Genomic DNA, 16,163 nt, shown 5'->3' with positions numbered 1-16,163 from the left:
ATGTGATATGGAGTGAACTATGGGGCAACCACCGGTGAGGACAACCACTGGGACACCTGAACTGTAGGTGAGGCAAACTAAGCTGGAGGCTGTCCCTGACTTTGAAGCCCACTGGGCTGTATAGCTGGAGTCGTCGTGGTGGAGGCAGGCTGAGCAAGCTGGGGCGAAGACTATGGTAGTGGGGCCCCAAGTGCTGTCACGACATGCTGCATAAAGCCCATAAGCTGCTACTGCATGAGTATCTACTAGTGATGCATCTGCTGCTGCTGCTGCTGGAGAAGCTGCTGTTGCCTCTGGAACTCGTCCTAACGAGCCTAGAACTGTGCGAAGTTGGCAGCAGTCTTCTATGCCTATCGTGCCTAGTCCTGCTGCATCCGCTCAAGAATAGCTATCAATGCAGGGTCCATCTGTGGTGCTGGTGGAGCTAAGCTGGAACTACCGGCCTCTGCATCATGTCTGCATGGAGGCATCTGAGGAATCGGTAGATAGTCATCATCCGAGCTATCACTGGACTTGGTCATCTCCTGTTGTGCCTCAAGCTGCTCCTCCTCTATAGCGGCGATGCCTCTAATGATCTCGTCTTGCTGAGCTGCTGACTCGGGAACATCTAGACGACGGCTGGGCCGAGCTGGTGCCTGTGGAGTGCTGTGCCTGATCCTCTGTGCCATGTTGTATGCTGGAAACTCTGTGGTGGCAGCCCTGTACTCGGCAACTAACTCAAGAGTCCTAACCTGCACACACTTGAGCATCAAGAATGTGACCTAATGTGCATAAGGAAGCTATCAGCGACCCTTGAAACCCTCAGCAATAGTATCCTCCATCTCTGATAGAAGGAGGTCCCAAATATCGAATACGGTCTGCTGCATCAGGGCATTAAGAAGCCAGAGCTGTAAGCGAGTCAGGCCCTCCCTGTATCCCAACCTGGGAAGCAGTGTCCTCCTGATAATGGCCTCTAGCACTCTTGCTGTAGGAGTCAAGTCACTAGGGTTCTTGCTCGACCCCTCACCAAAGGGCTCCTTGAAGCAATGTCGCACTAAATCTATAGGGGGCACCAACCCTCCATGAGGATGCCTGGGAGGCTCCTGCTGTCCATAGCATACCTCATACAGCTTGACAGGCTGATCCTGTAGCCGCAGTATCTCCTGGGCCCTAGAGCTCATCACCCGATAATCTCTGCCGTTGAATGCAAAATGAATGAAGTTATGATGAGGATCAATGTAGAGTGAAGCATAGAACTGCTAGACCCAAGATGGTACATATACTCCTGTCTGGCCAATCAGATCTGCAAGCCCCGGTAAATATGACAAGTAGGGGCGGATGTGCTCTCCAGCTGCTGCCACAATAGACTCCAAACTACAGACCCTCTGTGATCTGAATACTGCCCCACTGTTGATATAGGCATTGTAGAAGTCCTCCTGGAGCGGTGTATAGAACCCCTCAGCTACTCTCTCATCCCTCCTCAGAGGGAACCACATGTCGAACTCAACAAAGCGCAGCTGGCGAACCTGCCTGGCTGTAGCGGCCCTCAAGTCGAGGTGTACCACTGGAGGTGGACCCTGTGGTCTGGGCGGAGGGCATGACCCCCTACGCTATGTAGCTGGCCTCGGTGGAACTATAGCACTGGTACGACCTGAGCGGCATAGCTGGGGTGCTGGCTCGGTCTCCTCGGTCTGCTGACTCTCCTGAGTCTCCTAGGCTGGCTGAGGCTCTGCTGGTGGGGGCTGCTGTTGTGCCTCCTGCTGGGACTCCCCCTGACACTGAGGCTCCTCAATGGCTAGACGATGTCCTGCCATCATGATAGTCCTAGGTGGACTACCATGAAGTCGCTCAATCTCCCTCAGTCTGTCCTGCGCATCTGGTGCCAGCTGATCTGCTATGACGATTCCACTACGGGCACCGCCTCTCTCGGCATGCTCTGCGGTCTCTGCAACAGCTGCTGCTCTTGCTGTCTCTGCGTCGGGGTACTTGCGCTTCTTGGATGTCACCTGCTTGGTTGACTTGCCCTTCGATCCTACAGGCTGGCGAGGCAGGGGCCTCCGATCATCATCACCTAGACCACCACCAACGTTCTTGGTGCGAGCCATCTGATCTGACAAGAGGGTGAACTACCGCTGATGAAGATCAACAGATAAACTGACACTCCTGAGGCTTGGCCTCGATCCTTACTCACGAGCTTGGCTCCGAGTTGACTGTCAACTTCCACAAGAACCACAACGGCACCGACTCGCTGCACGATAGAATAGATGGATATACGAATAAATACAATATATCTAATAGATGCGAAAACCTAGTAAGCAAGCAATGTAGGTACGAAATTGAGACGACGGGCAAGCTACCTAAAGAAATGGCGAACTAGGAAAAGGAAAGACGTCGCGCGGGGGAACCTCGGAACCAGCTAGGGTTAGGTCGAAAGCCCTGAATGCGATTGGGAATCAATACAATGCAGTTGATCTAGATTCACAGGCAAAACAAAGTTGGAGCAATGATCTGGCCTTACCAAGGAGGAAACAGAGCTAGGGCGCTTGCTTGAGCAGCAGGAAGACTGGAGGCGCTGGATCCACAAGCTTGACATCAGCGTGGCTGACCCACTGAAAGGTCCTTGTTTGGTTTTGGTAATTGAGTGACAACCTAGGCGGACTAATTGTGTTTATGAGAGATACACAGGTGATTAGTCCACAGGTACATGTGTGTGAGCAACATATGCCATGAAGGTGAAAATGGCTTGGAGATGTTGCAAAGCTCACACATGTGATGATGAAGGAGCTTAAATGCACATGAGACATGACATTGAGTCATGTGATCAAGGTGGAGAAGATCAAGACAAGACTTGGCTTGATGGGCCGGTTGCAAGCGTGAAGGGCAAGTCGAAGGCTTTGGAGTGATGGACCATGTAGCGGTGAAGCTTGAGCAAGACTTGGCGCCGATGGACGATGGCAACGGTGAAGAGCAAGTAGAGTCAAGATCAATGAACCAATATGATCATGTGATGATATGAAGTGGATCATATCATTGTTGATCGTGTTGGTGCATGTGTTGCATCGACATTGAAGGAGATGGAATGGAATGCGCAAGGAAAAGGTATAACCTAGGGCATTTCATTTCACCGGTCATAGGTGTGTAGAGAAGTTTATGACCGGGTTTAGGATAGATGGTCGTACTATCAAGAGGGGCAAACTTGTTTGCATATCGGTCATCTAGTGCCACTTGAGTAATCTAACTTTGCATTATCGCTAGGATCGAGTGGCGTGGCAAGTTGAGTGGCTAACATCCTTTGGGAAATGATTGTGAAAATGCTAACACACATACACATGGTGGTGTACACTTGGTGGTGTTGGCACATTTACAATGGAGGTGGTGTTTGCAGGGGTGAGATGGGTTTGAGTGGCTAACATCCTTTGGGAAATGATTGTGAAAATGCTAACACACATACACATGGTGGTGTACACTTGGTGGTGTTCGCAAGCTCAGCGGGATTCGGCGCTTTTGGGAAAATGGAATGCCTGTTTTCTATTGCGCCGGATGCAAATTCTTGTGGTTGGCACATTGGAGCAAGGGTGATGAAGTTAGAAGTGAAAACGAGTTGGTCGCTAAGACGCTGGCGTCGGTCAACTGACCGGACGCTGGGTCTAAAAGCACCGGATGCTGGCAGGCTGCGTCCGGTCAAGCTGACGTACGATGACATAGAAGCTGGAGTGTGACCGGACGCTGGGCTGCGTCCGATCAAGTGTGACCGGACGTGTCCGGTCGAGGTCGATACCTTACTGGAAATGACCGGACGCTGGGGGTTCAGCGTCCGGTCAGTTGAAAGCTGCTGCGTCTGGTCAAGTCAAGTGACCGTTGGAACCGGGACACGTGGCTGTCTGTGGGCGACCGGACACTGAGGTCCAGCGTCCGGTCAACACGACCGGAGCGTCCGGTCGGCCCGATTTTTGCCCAGTGAAGGGGTAACGGCTAGTTTAGCCCTTGGGGCTATAAATAGAAGTGGCCTTCGGCCATGGCTGGTGTGGAGCACCTTGGGGGACTTTGTGTCCATGCTTGAGAGTGCTTGGGAGCCCTCCATCACACATATACATGATAGTGATCATTTGATTGTGTGAGTGAGCGATTCTAGTGCGATTGCATCGTGAGGTTGCATCGAGTGGCACTAGGTGATCGAGTTGCAAGCCGGTGGTGCTTGTTACTCTTGGAGGTTGCCACCTCCTAGATGGCTTGGTGGTGGTCTCCGTCGAAGCGCGCAAGAAGCTTGTGCGGCGCTCCGGAGAAGTGCTTGTAAGGGGCATTGTGCTCGCCCCGCGGGAGCCGCGAAGAGCAACTCTAGTAAAGCATGTCATTGAGCTACCCTCACTTCCGAGGTAGGTTCTTACGGCACCCAACGTGCGGGCTTAGCGGGTGATGCTAATTAGCCGCCGAACCACCAAGTGAGCGGTCGACACAATGGGGACTAGCGTGTTGGCAAACATGTGAACCTCGGGAGAAAAATCATCGTGTCAACCTTGTTCTTCCCGTTGGTTTGCATCCCCATTACACAAGCTTGCAATTACTTTTATACATATTAAGCTTGTGTAGTTGCTCTTGTAATTAGATAGCTTGTGTAGCTTGCTAATTACCTTCTTGCTTGTGTAGCATAGAAGTAGCTCCCTTGTGTGGCTAATTTGGTTTTAGTAACCTTGTTAGTCACATTGCTTAGTTTGTGTAGCTAAGTATTTGCGCTCACTAATTAGGCATTGGTTGCCTTGTTATTGAGCATTGCTAGTGAGCTTAGTTAGCTTTGTGCTTTTGCTTACTAGCATGTGTAGGAGCTCTCTTGTTGCTTAAAGTACTAGCGGCATAGGTTTATGTAACCTTGCTCCTAGAATTGTTTAGGAGAGCTCTAGCTAGCCCGGCACCTTAGTTGCATAATTAGTATCTTTGGAAGGTGCTAGAGAACATATATAGAGGGGTGTTGTCTTGGCTAGACCAATAGTTTTAATTCCGCACTTATTTCGGTTAGCCAACGTGATTAATTTTAGAAAAGACTATTCACCCCCCCCTCTAGTCTGCCATCTCGACCCTTCACCCGCGAGAGGCACGCGGCAAGGCTCGGCAGTGGGCTGCGGTGGCGCGGAGGCGAGCGAGGCAGGGGAAGGCGTGGTGGCGTGCATGGCTAGGGCACGGAGCTCGGCTGCGGGCTCGACTACGGCGGCACGGTGTGCTGGACGGCGGCGTTGGCGCGGGAGAGCAGCGGCGGTGACCTAGCGGTGGCATGGGCTAGGGCAAAATGAGATGAGGGGCAACAAGGGTACGACAGTGGTTAAATAGATCCCCCAAACACGATAGATAAGGAAACGGAGAAAAGAGTCCTGAAGCCGCGCGAAATCCACTGACCGGACGCTCCGGTGGTAGCGACCGGTCGCTACCACCCAGCGTCCGGTCGATTCCAGAGAGGTCCAATTCCTCTGGAATCGGGACCGGACGCGTCCGGTGGTCCATGACCGGACGCAGGCAGGGTCCGGTCAGTACAGCCTGTTTCTTCACCAAACGACCGGATGCTGGAACCCCTTCTGACCGGACGCACAAACGTAGCGTCCGGTCACTCCTTCACCAGCAGTTCACCTCCTGTGAACTGACCGGACGCTGGACAGCAGCTGTCGCAGAACTGACCAATTTATAAGAATACAAGTATAATGGCAATCCGCAAGCGGTTGCACTGTCATACTTGAACCCATATAAACCCGGTAGTCCGTCGAGTACCACGACGGGTCTCGATAAACAATTTACAACAACCAAGATCGTACAGGATTCAACATACATGCCACATATTACATAAAGTTCATAGATACTTTTCATCATTAGAATACGAATAGAAAGTTATTACAAACCAAGTTTGATAATTAAAGCGGAAGCAAATAAGTTCGAAGATAAGTTTCCAACGTAGTTTGATACAGTGCCATGCCAGATCACGATCCACAAAAGCAAAGATAGGAATTACTAAGGAAGCCTGCCCAAGGCTTACTCCTCATCCACAGCGGGATAGAAGCAACTCTTGCAATAACCATGATACACAGTGCCATCTGCAATAATGGGAAAATAAACCCTGAGTACGAGAAGGTACTCAGCTAGACTTACCCGTCATGAACCAGAAATGAAATGACTCCAAGGATTATGCAAGGCTGTATAAGTGGACGTAACTTGACAACATTTTTTTTTGCAAAAAAGGCAATTAATCTTTGTACACTTGTGATTCCTTTATCAAGTTAATTATAACTATCCATTTCTAGATTAGCAACTACCCTGTGCCAAACATGTGGTATATTATTTAGAATCATACAATAGTAACCATAGCAGGTATTGTAATTCCATATTCATCCGAACCATCATGTTTCATAACACAGTTACTACGATGTTGGAGCTAGCCAAGTTTCTCACTATCTGGGAGAGACGGCGATTCGAATCGATTTCTACCAGCTGGGAATTTATTCCTAACACAAACCCAGATCTATCAGCCACGATAGTCTTAGGTCACCTTTGGTACAACTCCGGTACACATTTCGCGGGTTCATACTGCGTCGCACAATCTGGAACACCAGATGCCAGGATGCTCAGGCCAAGCCTACCCTTGGGCTCAGTCTGATCGTTCCCCGGAAGGAGCGCACAACAGAACGATTCCCGGCCTGAGTTGAATTACTCGGCTTCGCGGTCGGAACGAATTATCTGGCCAGCTAAGTGAGAGGCATGCGTTCAATCTTGTCAGAAGTTCCAACAACGGTACGGTCCTTGATCGACACAGACGGGGATAGATCCACACCCAAGACCTCCATGCCTTGTTGCTTTTCTATCGATATCCCGCCCGGTCTCCATTTACATTAACCATGGTTCTTTTCCACGATAACCATTATAACCAAACGTGCTCCGGTATCCACCTATATCTCGCAGGTGACAGGAAATCACCCGACTTCTACCGGTCTAAGCATGGCTAAGCATATATTCGATCCTGGACCTATATCGGTTAAAGGTGTAATTTCTGGACAAGGAATGTACATGCATCAAGTGGTTTCATTCAACTCTTATAACCTAATGCATCAATCATAAATACGTAAGTAAACAGTTGTAAATTACTGGGAGACTTATAATGCTCTGGGGCTTGCCTCACAGAAAGGAAGTAGGGCGATGGTCAGGGCACTCCGGAAGCTCTTCAGGGTTCTGCTCCACGCCTTTGGGAGCTGCGGCTTGCGGATCCTCCTGCGGGTTCCCTTCCTCTGCTTCTTCGAATTCCAGCAACGTGATCTCTTCCTCCGATCCTAGATGCATGAGTATGGTATAAGTATTACGAATGCATATATGTTAACAAGTGCATCACGTTGTTTGAGTAGGTGCATATCTCTTCTCGCTTACTACTTAACTACTTCTACAAAGCATCGACTATGCCATAAACAGTATCTACTTGTTTCACTCATAACTGGAGTTCTACAATTCCAAATCTAGTGATCCTGGACTTTCTGGAAAGCTTATCAAATTTTCTACAACTTTGTTATTAACCATTTTTACAGTCTACATCAGTTTCAACATGTAACTCCTCATACTCTAGAATCAGTCCGGAAATGATTTAACATGCAATATAAAGTAATAGCACCTCTACTTTATGTAATCATCCACAAATTGACAACCTAGAACCTACCAACAGTTTAAGCATACCAAACATAGTTAAGATAATATAATGGCAAAGCCCAAACTATTTATTAAATTGCCTTTATTATTTTATTTAGATATCTAGGTTAAATAATAAATATATATCAGATGTGCTGAATAAATTCTCAAAAATTTACAGAGCCTTAATAATGCTATCAAAGGACTACTATAAAAATTTCATGTCATTTTGCTAAGTAGAACATCCTATACAAAAATGATAAGGAAGCAAGGCTTGAAATATCATAAATGGAAAATCCTATTGAAAAGTGTCAAGCAACAGATTTCTTATTTTTCTTAACATCCATATGGTACTAGTATCACCTCCAACAAATTTCATGAATTTTGGACTCATAATTAATTTATAAAAATTCATACAAGGATTAACTATTTATAAAAGAAAAATCTATAACTATAGATCTACACATGCACTGGTCCTCAAATTTTTATCCAAGCTCATGTATAACAAGAATAGCCTACCACAAAAATTTCATAATTTTTGGAGCACAGGAACTCTAGATATAAAATAAACAAATTTGAATGCATTCAAAAGCACATTTGAAATCCCTATTTAAATCTCCAGAAATTTCTACTGTTGAAACCAAGAACATATTTTTCCTAAATACTACACTTCCTAAGCAACACTATCATATTTATTTCACCATTTTAGGAGCTACCAAACTAAAGATACAAAAATAACAAAACAAATCAAAAACTGGATTCAAAATGAGTTAGCCTACACTACTGCTGTCGCTGACAGGTGGGACCCGCTGGTCAGGGGACCCCACGCGTCAGTGACACAGAGCAGAGCAGCGGCGCTGCTTCGTCACGGCGCGGCGAGAACTCGACGATGGTGAGTTCGCCGGCGGTGACATCATCACACTATGATCTACTCGACTTCGCGCATCGATTGAGCTACTTGGGTGGCCTTCTCATCGGAGCTAGCGGCTACGGCGGCGGCCATGGCGGAATGGCGGAGCTAGACCACGGCAAAATGCCGGTGATGACCTCGGTGGCTCGATCTAAGGCTCGGACGAGCACTAGGGTACTATGGCGGACCTAGCGCGTTAGCTAACGGAGCGGGAGGAGGACTGTGGCGGCGTGGCCACGACGACGGACCACGGCGGCGAAGCTCCTGTGAGCCTTTGCACGGCACTAGGGCTTACCGAGCTTGGTCAACGAGCACGGGAGGGAGCAGTGGTTCGCTGGGGAGGCGGAGGAGCTATGGTGGTGGTGCTGGAGTGGCTAGGCGCGGCTGCGCGCGGCTATGGCGACGGTGGGGCTCCGAGAGCTCGGCGGCTGCTGCTGCGAGGAGGAAAAGGCACCGGGAGCGAAATGGGGAGCGCGGGATGGCTCGGGCGGGCGCTGGCATGATGAAGGCGCGCTTGGGCGCGACGTGGCCTGCGCGGTCAGGGCAACGGCGACACGCGGCCGTCGCCGTGGACATGCGGCGCGCTGGTTCTGCCGTCGGTCGGCCACTGAACGCGTCGTTCAGTTTCGTCAGAACGTGATGGCCGAGCCTGACGACGTACTTTCGTGGAGCTTGATCTTCTAATCCGTGACGTATTAGTGCACACAATCTACACCAAAGTTGTAGCTCTAAGTACCAGTTACAATTGTTGTTCAAAGATCGAGTTCTAATTCGCAATAGATACGGAGTAATCTCGTGCCCAACCTTGGCTATCAGTCGGTCAGTCGATCAACTACTTAGGAAAATTTGTTAAGTGTTGAAAACTGGATTTTGCTGGTTTTTGTGGGACCCATTCAAGCATGTTAGAAGCTAAATCAGTCCATGTCATAAAAATAAAAGTTGTTCCTTATGTCAAACACTACAACTTTGCTTTAGTGAACTCCTCCATGCAAGGTCTCTAACACCTAGTTCAACTTTAGTCAAACATGTCACTTTGAAAACATGCTACATACACAAACCATGGCTAAATGACCAAACTAGCCTTAGCACTTAATACCAAAGTTGTTCATGATGATACTCTAAGCATGTTAAAACAATTTGCAAGGTTATTTAAGCTTTTCATGTAGTAGTCACTCATATAGCTATCCAGGTCAACACATGAAATATCACTTAAGTGCTAGATCAAGAAATGTGGCCTTCATGAACAAGGTTCCTTTTGTTAACCTAAGTGTAGCTAAGGTGTTATAGTGACCAACATTACACACTAGCATTTATTTGCACAGGATCATATGCATAGGTTACAAGAAACACGAAATAACAAGCAATGTTTCATATGTTTCGATCAGATGTTTCAATTGTAAATGATGATTTATGAATGCTTGATGCTCATGTTCATGTTATGCAAGTCAAGTTATGCAAGGCTAACACCCGAGGTGTTACAGCAGCGTCCGGTGCAGCGTCCGGTGCATCTTTTCTAGCAAATCTTCAAACTTCCTTCGCGCTGCCTGTTCCCAATCAAGTCCCAACTCGAATAAGATCCAAATAAACACTAATTGGGACTGATGTAAGTGACCTCTCTCAAACCCTCATATTTTTCAAAATATTTTGCCTTAGGCTATAATTCTTTTTAAGAAAATAGGCAACAAGAGGGCAAATGGAACAAAACGACAAAAACAACATTCATGTATATGCAATACTTGTAAGTAAATCTAGTTGCTTGTCAAGTTTGATCCAAGGTTAAGCTTCTTCACACGCTTTTCAGCGATTATCTTAACCATGTTAGACAAGCCCTATATGCATTGCCACAAATTAAGCATGTTGTATATTACAATGAATGCAAGGGACAACACAAGCTCAGTTTTTAGTGAAGTTACTAAAATCAAGTACATTGAGCTCATTCCGCAATCTACAAAAAGTAGCCTCATCTAGCGGTTTAGTGAAGATATCCGCTAATTGATCTTCGGATCTTACACCTTCTAGTGATATATCATTTTTAGCAACATGATCTCTTAGAAAGTGATGGTGGATATCTATGTGCTTGGTGCGAGAGTGTTGAACCGGATTATTTGCAAGTTTTATGGCACTTTCATTATCGCACAAGAGAGGTACCTTCTCTAGAACTACTCCATAGTCTAGCAAAGTTTGTTTCATGTATAATATTTGTGCACAACAAGCACCGGCGGCAATGTATTCCGCTTCGGCGGTGGACAAAGCCACACTATTTTGTTTCTTGGAGGACCAAGACACAAGTGATCTACCAAGCAAATGGCACCCTCCGGATGTGCTCTTTCTATCAACTTTGCATCCGGCGTAATCTGAATCGGAATAGCCAATTAATTCAAATAAAGCTCCTTTGGGATACCAAAGGCCAATGCTTGGTGTGTGCTTAAGATACCTAAGGATTCTTTTTACGGCAATTAAATGTGTTTCCTTAGGACTAGCTTGAAATCTAGCACACATACACACACTAAACATGATGTCGGGCCTAGATGCGGTTAAATATAACAAGCTACCAATCATAGAACGGTAGAGAGTTTGATCAACCAGGTTACCTCCCTCATCTAGGTCGAGATGTCCATTTGTAGGCATTGGTGTCTTGATTGGCTTACATTCATCCATCTTGAATCTCTTGAGAAGATATTTTATATATTTCTCTTGAGAGATGAAGATGCCTTCTTTCATTTGCTTGACTTGAAAACCAAGAAAGAATGTAAGCTCACCAATTATTGACATCTCGAACTCCTTTGACATCAATTCACCAAATTCTTTGCATGAGTCTTCATTTGATGATCCAAAGATGATATCATCAACATATACTTGACAAATGAAGATATGCCCATCAAGCTTCTTGGTGAATAGTGTGGTGTCGACCTTCCCAATGGTGAAGCCCTTTTCAATGAGGAGGTCCCGAAGGCGCTCATACCAAGCTCTTGGGGCTTGTTTAAGCCCATATAGTGCCTTGGACAACCTATAAACATGATTAGGATATCTAGGGTCTTCAAACCCAGGAGGTTGATCAACATAGACTAGTTCATTAATAAAGCCATTTAAAAATGCACTTTTTACATCCATTTGATATAGTTTCATTTCATGATGTGATGCATATGCAAGAAGGATACGGATGGCTTCTAATCTTGCAACCGGTGCAAAGGTCTCTCCAAAATCCAAACCTTCAACTTGAGAGAACCTCTTTGCTACTAGTCTAGCCTTGTTCCTCACAATAACACCTTGATCATCTTGCTTGTTGCGGAACACCCACTTTGTTCCAATGACTCTTGCACCTTTTGGTCGCTCTTCAAGAGTCCAAACTTCATTGCGAGTGAAGTTGTTCAACTCTTCATGCATGGCATTGATCCAATCCAGATCTTTAAGAGCTTCTTCTACTTTGGTAGGCTCATAGCAAGAGACAAAAGAGTGATGAGCAATAAATGGAGTAAGTTTTTGAGATCGAGTCATTACACCCTTTGATGGACTCCCTATGATGAGATCTTGTGGATGATCTTGTAGGAGAGGTGTATTTCTTCTATTGACCACTTGAGGAGGAGGTTGTGGAGCATCAACATCTTGTGCTTGTACCACCATTTGCTCATGGGAGATATGAGTATCTTCATTCTCTACTCTCCCATCTTTTTCACCATCTTATGGTACACTTGATGAAGAAGGTTGGTTAATAACTTGTACATCATCTTCATCATCTTTTGGCTTGATGTCTCCCACCGAAATATTCTTCATAGCCTCTCTCAATGGTTCATCATATACATCATCAAGATTCTCATGTGCTCCTTGGGAGCCGTTAGATTCATCAAATTTCACATCATATGTTTCTTCAACCAAGCCGGTGGCATGATTAAATACTCTATATGCTTTGGACTTCAATGAGTAACCAACAAGAAAACCTATATCACAACGTCTTTGAAACTTCCCTAGGTGTTGCCGCTTCTTGTAGATGTAGCATTTGCAACCAAACACCCTAAAGAATGAGACGTCTGGCTTCTTCCTATTGAGCAACTCATAAGGTGTCTTGCCAAGAAACTTTTGAAGCAATAAGCGGTTGGATGCATAACATGCGGTGTTGATTGCTTCCGCCCATAGAGCTTCAGGGGTGTTGTACTTAGCTAGCATTGTCCTTGCAAGAGTGATCAAAGTTCGGTTTTTCCTCTCAACTACACCATTTTGTTGAGGAGTATAAGTTGCAGAGACTTCATGTTTAATTCCAACTTCATCACAATAAGCTTCTATGTTTGTGTTGTCAAACTCTTTGCCATTGTCACTTCTTATCTTCTTGAGCTTCACTTCAAATTCATTTTGAGCTCTCTTGGCAAACTTCTTGAAGCACGAGGCAACTTCGGATTTGTCATGAAGGAAGAACACCCATGTGTACCTTGAATAGTCATCCACAATCACAAGACAATAGAGATTTCCTCCCAAACTCTTGTATGTTGTTGGTCCAAATAAATCCATGTGTAGGAGTTCTAGCACTCTTGTGGTTGACATGAAAGCTTTGGTTGGATGAGTGTTTGCAACTTGCTTGCCGGCTTGACATGCACTACAAAGCTTGTCATTTTCAAACTTCACATCCTTCAACCCTCTCACCAAATCATTCTTCATAAGCTTCTTGAGTGAGCTCATCCCAACATGAGCAAGCCTTCTATGCCATAGCCACCTAAGAGTTGTTTTGGTGAATAGGCAAGTCTTCAAATTTACATCTTCGGAGGTGAAGTCAACTAGATATAAGTTGTTGTATCTAAATCCATTGAATATCACTTGATTATCATCTACCTTGGATACAACAACCTCCTTCTCGGTGAACAAGCATTGGAAGCCAAGATTACACAATTGCCCAACGGATAGCAAGTTGAAGCTCAATGAAGCAACATATAGCACATTGGAGATGGAATGATCATTTGATATTGCCACTTTGCCCAATCCTTTAACCTTGCCCTTTGAGTTATCTCCAAATGTTATTTTCTCTTGCCCATCTACCTCTTCATCTAATGAGGTGAACATACGAGGATCACCGGTCATATGTTGAGTGCAACCACTATCAATAACCCAATGACTTCCACCGGTCTTGTAATTCACCTACACACATGAGATTCAAACTTTAGGAATCCAAACTTGTTGAGAACCCTTCACCTTCTCAACAAGTGACTTAGCCACCCAAATCTTCTTAGGTCTACTCTTGTTAGGGGGTCCTAAGAACATGACTTTCATCTTTCCACTTGAATCTTTTCTAAGCATGTAGTGAGCATTGAAAGCAAAGGGTCTAGCATGCTTGGGCAAGGGTTGTGGCGGTGGAGTTTGACACTCATGAGCAAAGTGGCCTTCTTGTCCACACTCAAAACATCTCTTTGGCTTTGGCTTTGGCTTTGATTGTTGTTGTTGAGCTTGAGCCTTCTTCTTTTCTACACTTGCCACATATCCAATGCCACTTCTATCCATCTTCATGATGGTGTTCATGAGTAGCTCACTTTGGAGATGCTTGCCTCTAGCAAACTTGCTCAATCCAATCTTGAGATGCTCTTTCTCCAACTTGAGCTTCTTATTTTCTTCTTTTAGAGCATCATCTTTCTTTTCTTCCTTGAGCTTCTTGTTTTCTTCTTTGAGCTTCTCATTCTCAAGAATCAACTCTTTGTCATGATCAAGAGTTTCTATCACAATGATGTTGTGGCTTTTCATCTCTTCAAGATCATTCATGAGCTTCTCATGATCACTCTTGAGCTTGACATACTCATCATAGTCATTGCACTCAACCACTTGCTTGCCTTTGCTACTAGATCCATGCTCAATGTTCTCATCAATTAAATCATCACATGAAGTAGCTATATCAATCTTGACAACATGGTTAGTAGCATCATGTGGCTCATTTGGTAGAAATTCTTGAGCAATAACAAGAGTATCATGATTAATCTTAAGAGTAGTGTATTCATCTTTTAGCTTGTTGTGGCTAGTGATGAGTTCATTGTGCACCCACTCAAGTTTATCATGTTTATCTTTAAGCTCTTTCTTGGAAGATTTGAGCTCCTTGAGTTTGGATGATATAGCATCATTAGTTTCTCTAAGCTCATCATTAGTCTTTTCCAATGTATCACACTTAGCTAAAAGTGAATCATTTTTAGCATCAAGCTTTTTATTTGTAGCTCTACTCTTTCTAATGATCTTAGTGTATTTTCTTAGTATTTTGACAAGATCATCATATGTAGGTGAATCATCATCATCGCTATCGCTATCATCATCACTAGCATGCTCATCAGCACTACTATCATCACTCTTAGTTACCTTGCGTTCACCCTTGGACATAAGGCATAGGTGTGTAGAAGATGATGGCGATGGTGGTGGTGAAGATGCAAGATCAATAGCAATGGCGGCCACCTTCTCATTGTCACTATCATCATCGGATGATCCACTTGATGAATCAATGTCCGTGAGCCAATCACCGACGATGTAGGCCTTTCCACTCTTCTTTTTCTTGTGGAAGTCTCTCTTTTTTCCATCTCTCTTCTTGTATGGCTTGTTCTTTTTCTTCTCATCTTCATCTTCATTGCTTGAGTCATCTTTCTTGCCCTTGTTCTTGTTCTTGAACTTGTCTTTCTTGGGCTTTGTGCATTGATGAGCAAGATGGCCAAGTTCGCCACAATTGTAGCAATTCATCTCGGAGATTGGCTTTCTTCTTGAGCTAGTGAAGAACTTCTTCTTCTTGCCATCAAACTTGATGCCACTCTTGTTTAGCATCTTGGCAGTCTTCTTCACCATGAGAGCAAGACTTTCTTCATCATCTTCTTCATCACTTGAGCTCTCATACTCAAGTCTTGCTTTGCCCTTATCTTGACTTGCGTTGAATGCTAAGTCCTTCTCCTTCTTCTTTGTAGAGGATGAGCCATCTTGTGGGGTGATGTGCATGTACATCTCATGAGCATTGATCTTTCCTAAGATTTGTGTTGGTGTAGCGGTGGAAAGATCACCTTGGTGTAGCACGGTCACAATATGGCCATATTTGTCAATGGGGAGGACACTCAAGATCTCTCTCACAACGTCGGATGGTGACATTTGAGTAAGTCCAAGCCTATTGACTTCCTCTGCAAGAACATTCAAACGTGAATACATCTCATTAGCACATTCTTTGGGAAGCATCTCAAATGAATTTAGCTTTTTAATCACAAGATGATAGCATTCCTCACGCTCACTCTTAGTTCCCTCATGGAGCGCACAAACGTCTGACCATAGTGCATGGGCGTCTTTGTGGTTCCTTACGCAGTTGAACACATCTTTGCAAAGGCCTCTAAAGATGGTGTTGCGAGCCTTTGCATTCCATTTTTCATAGTTCACTTCATTGCCTTGAAGTTGTGCGGGATTCTTAGGTGTTGGGAACCCTTGAGAGGCGGCTCTAAGTATTCCAACGTCTAGAGCTTCTAGGTATGCCTCCATGCAAATTTTCCAATATGGAAAATCATCCCCCTCAAAGATAGGAGGAGGTCCATCCCCATGAGACATCTTACTCTAAGCGGTTAAGCTTAAAAACATGAGCATGAGACTCCGATACCAATTAAAAGGATCAAGATGCCCAAGAGAGAGGGGTGAATTGGGCTAATTC

Source organism: Miscanthus floridulus, chromosome 5 (genome assembly GCF_019320115.1).
Source record: "Miscanthus floridulus cultivar M001 chromosome 5, ASM1932011v1, whole genome shotgun sequence".
Taxonomy (NCBI): Eukaryota; Viridiplantae; Streptophyta; class Magnoliopsida; order Poales; family Poaceae; genus Miscanthus; species Miscanthus floridulus.
Note: the sequence above shows the minus strand (reverse complement) of the source record.